Source organism: Oratosquilla oratoria, chromosome 1 (genome assembly GCF_046742065.1).
Source record: "Oratosquilla oratoria isolate Oo_2021 chromosome 1, ASM4674206v1, whole genome shotgun sequence".
NCBI classification, from domain to species: Eukaryota; Metazoa; Arthropoda; class Malacostraca; order Stomatopoda; family Squillidae; genus Oratosquilla; species Oratosquilla oratoria.
The window spans coordinates 9,379,924-9,384,923 of NC_134777.1; the positions used below are offsets into that span (position 1 = coordinate 9,379,924).

Genomic DNA, 5,000 nt, shown 5'->3' on the forward strand with positions numbered 1-5,000 from the left:
ATAAGGTTCATTGTCACCTTTAATGGCTTTATCATGTCTAGCACCGAATGGTTTTATTCATGTTAGCATATTCTATTACAGTATAAGGAACAATCCGGAACAAACTCAGGTCTAGCTTCACTTCTTGTCAATTTGCTTTCGAAAAAACATTCTTTTCCAGTTTAGAGGGACATTTGGACATTGAAGACCACTGTCTGTATAAAGATCATTCACAAAGTTGTTTATATTTTTGTTCCACACTTTTGTTTGTTAGCTTCAACAACGATTCTGTCTCCATTTACACGAGCACTGGGAACTTTCACGATGACAAGTTCACGAATTTCAATGAGCAAAAAAGTTCCGAGCATCTGGTTGACAAGTTCCCTCAACTAATCGAGGTCTCCAGCCCCCACGCGGGAGACGCATAGCGGACATTTAACACCACAATCTCTTCTCCAGAGTCCAAAGCCAACTATAGGTCCTCGTCGCAAAGGCCCCAAGTCCCCTAGAAAGGATCCTGCGGGTTCATCTCCCGAAGGAAGAGGAGACACATACCAACGTTCCCTCCCCACGAAGTGCGCCCGTGTCCCCATGCATTTCACTCCACCTTCCAACCGCGACTGACTCGTTCTCGAGCTCAGGAGCCGCAGTTGGACGGTCGACCTCTCTCGAGCTCCCGGGTCTCAGGTGCATCGCGCCTGCGCAAACGGCACGAGAGGCCGCGAAAGGGAAGGCGCGCGTGCTCGCGTCAACTGATGTGCACGTACGCATGTTGTGATACATGCATAGACATACACGGACGCAATAATACACGCACCCACACCCACACGCACGCACGCACACACGCACACACGCACGCACGCACACACATGTGTACGCATGCAAACGATTTAATGTTCAAGTAGGCATGTATGCATATATTTGTAAAGGTACTGCAACTCAACCTTTTCTTGCTTATTCATTATCCCACGACAGTGACTCTCAAAAATGTTAGCTGCGTCATGTTCCACATGCATAAAGTATGGTTAGTTTTAACCCACGTATTTACATATTTTCACGCAATGAACATGTTTCTCTCGGTACTTTTTAGTCATGTATCTGAAAAGTCTTATTGGAGATTATTCAAGCTACATACACATACACACGCGCACGCACACACACACACACATACACACACACATACACACACACACACACACACACACACAATGTACACACACACGTACACACACGCACATGCATATTTGTTATACTTGGGAGACTTTCCCCTGATGGAAAAAGCCACCAAGGCATCATCGGTGGGTTCAGGGAGCCGGGGGGGGGGGGGTTTAGCCGGGGGGGTGCGGGGGAGTGACTAGCTTCCTTGACCTTGTTTGGAGGAAGTGAGTTAATGGAAGAAGCGGTAAAGCAAAGTTTTGGCCAAGGAAATCGGGAAAGGAGGAATAGCCCAAGGTGAATGTAAGTCAGCTTTTTTTTTTTTTTTTTTTTTTTAAGCCCAATATTGAACTACGGAAGAAAACTGTGAGGGTAAGTGATGTGTCGGGGAAATCTCTGTGTTAAATACTCCATAAAACAATGCTGTCAATACTTCTGTAAAACACATAAATACATATAGTACATGCATACACACACACACGCGCGCACGCAGTTGGTAGAACGCTGAGCTGCCACGAAAGTGGCCCGCAGATACTAGTTCGAATCCTGCCCAGGGCTGAAATTATTTCGGTACTGCTGCGCTTCGGGTCGTTACTCTGACTCTCGTGGGCGGGGAGTTGGGTGTGTGTGTGTGTGTGAAAGGTCATAGCATTACCCATAGATCGGACCTACGAGCTCTGAGCTCTCTTCCGGGAGGGAAATAGCTGTCGATCACGAGTCCAACACGTGATCCAAAGACCAAGTGAATACACACACACACACACACACACACACACACACACACACACACACACACACATATATATATATATATATATATATGTATATATATATATGTTTATATATATATATATATATATATATATATATATATATGTATATATACATATATCTTGCACATACTGAATGGTCTCCAGTATACAATTTTTTACATTTTCGACCGCATGATTTCATTTTAATTCCATGCCATCACGGTCGAGACTGACGAGGAGCTCGATAGAAACGTATACGGAAACTGATACGTAGTCAAGCTAAGGACTCGAACCCAGTTCAGACGTAACAAGTAAAAAGTACAAATGTTAAAGGAAGAGAAGAGCTTAAATGCACCACTAGTTCTCCATGTTCCTATCTTGGAGGTGAGTTGACCGCCTAGGTGGTCTGGTGGTCGCAGTACAACAAAATACTGGATGTCATATTGTATTGTATGTTTATTGTGGGGGTAGTCCCCCTAATGAGAAATGCCTCTAGAAATTTTAACCAAAGGATTACAAAGGATTACAAAGGCGGAGCATGCCGACAGGAGACCTTTTGGTCCATATCTAGGTCGGATGCGAAAAAAATCATAATAATAATAAAATAATAAATAAAAACTATAATAATGTAAATAACAAATAAAATACATAAATAAATGCATAGGTATAGTTAAATAATAAACAAACAGGTAAATAGTAAATAATAATAAATTGACATATAACTAATGATAAATGAAAATCAAACAAATGATAACAAAACAAAAACAAATAATATGAAATAAATTATAATCATTACAGCAAATTATAAGCATTACAGCAACCTTCTGGGATGTTTGTTGTGTGCATATCTAGGTCGGATGCGAAAAAAAATATAATAATAACAAAATAACAAATAAAAACTATAATAATGTAAATAACAAATAAAATACATAAATAAATGCACAGGTATAGTTAAATAATAAACAAACAGGTAAATAGTAAATAATAATAAATTGACATATAACTAATAATAAATGAAAATCAAACAAATGATAACAAAACAAAAACAAATAATATGAAATAAATTATAATCATTACAGCAAATTATAAGCATTACAGCAACCTTCTGGGATGTTTGTTGTGTGCAATGATTTTAGTATACTGAATCATGGTGCCTCTGTCAATGGTCTGGTTATGATACTTTGAGTAATGATCTATAAAGGCTCTGCTCTGCTGATGCAAAATTGATCTTCGGTTGAGAGTAAATCTTGTATGTCTAACGTATGTGATATTGTGAGGTGTACAATCATTGGCAGAACATATAAAAAAGTACACAACGTTGGTTTTGGATGTAGTGTCAATTACACTAATACAATTTTCATTATAAAAGTTGTGCTAGTTCTGAGGTTAATATATATATATATATATATATATATATATATATATATATATATATATATTAACCTCAGAACTAGCACAACTTTTATAATGAAAATTGTATTAGTGTAATTGACACTAATATATATATATATATATATATATATATATATATATATACATATATAAATATATATATATATAGTAAATAAAGTGTATGTATACAGTTATATACATATATACATACATACATACATACATATATATATATATATATATATATATATATATATATATATATATATATAATGCACTCATACTCTCTCTCACACACACACACACACACATATATATATATATATATATATATATATGTGTGTGTGTGTGTGTGTGTGTGTGTGTGTGTGTGTGTGTGTGTGTGTGTGTGTGTGTGTGTGTGTGTGTGTGTGTGTGTGTGTGTGTGTGTGTGTGTGTGTGTGTGTGTGTGTGTGTGTGTGTGTGTGTGTGAGTGTGTGTGTGTGTGTGTATAAACATATATATATATATATATATATGTCTATATATATATATACATATATACTTATATATGTATATGTATATGTATATGTATATGTATATGTATAGGCATATGTACATGTACATGCATATGCATATGTATATATATAGACATAGGCATATGTATATGTATATGTATATGTATATGTATATGTATGTATATGTATATGTATGTGTATATGTATATGTATATGTATATGTATATGTATATGTATATTGAAATATGTATGACAGATGAGTGGATGGGTGGTGAGATAAACACAGGGAAACCACGACTTTATTCCCGTGGCCAACGGGGAAGAAAACAGTGTCGTCTACAAGATACCGTGTGGAAACTGTCCTGTGAGCTACTACGGGGAAACCAGCCGAGGTATTAAGAAACGGACAATTGAGCACAGGAATGACATCAAGGCACACCGAGTATCAAACTCGCTAGTGGTTCATGTAGATACTCACGGCCACTTACCAGACTGGAACAAAATAGAGGTGCTGCAGAAAGGACTTCCTAAGAAAAGAAGGAAAATAACTGAAGCAGCTTACATCGCTTCCCATCCGAACAACAACCACCGCGATGGGTTTATTAAATTAACAAAGACGGCGAGCCGCTTGGTACTTCGCGAGGCAGAGCGTAGGAGGACGAGAGGTCAGGTCGATCATGGTGGAACGCGGATAGATTCGGCGGGTATTTAGGGGGTGAATGATTTGAATGTGCATGTACTCTGAAGAAGTCCTGGTAAGGACGAAACGTCAGAATAAATCCCTAAACGGTTCCCTGTGTTTATCTCACCACCCATCCACGTATATGTATATGTATATGTATATGTATATGTATATGTTTATGTATATGTATATGTATATGTATATGTATATGCATATGCATATGTATATGCACATGCATATGGATATGCATATGTATACGTATATGTATATGTATATGTAAATGTATATGTATATGTATATGTATATTTATATGTACATGTATATTTATATGTATATGTATATGTATATGCATATGTATATGTATATGTATATGTATATGTATATGTATATGTATATGTATATGTACATATGTATGCATTTATTTGTATCTATATAAAACCTGCTTAGCATTATTTTTGTTCCCTCTTACTTCTTACTTTAGCTCCCAGTAGTAGGCGTTACGCCTGTCAGCGCAACCAGCATGTTTCTCCATTTTGCTCTATT

The 5,000-nt window shown here is 36.9% G+C and overlaps 1 protein-coding gene across 1 annotated transcript in view; it reads right to left on the reverse strand.

Moving 5' to 3' along the window:
- The window catches only part of LOC143027482 (octopamine receptor beta-1R-like), a 446,280-nt gene extending 445,689 nt beyond the window's left edge, over positions 1-591 (reverse strand). The window contains exon 1 of the mRNA XM_076188772.1: positions 535-591. The gene's annotated coding sequence lies outside the window, so the exon portion shown is untranslated. The remainder of the gene's footprint in view (positions 1-534) is intronic.
- Between the last annotated feature and the right edge of the window lie 4,409 nt (positions 592-5,000).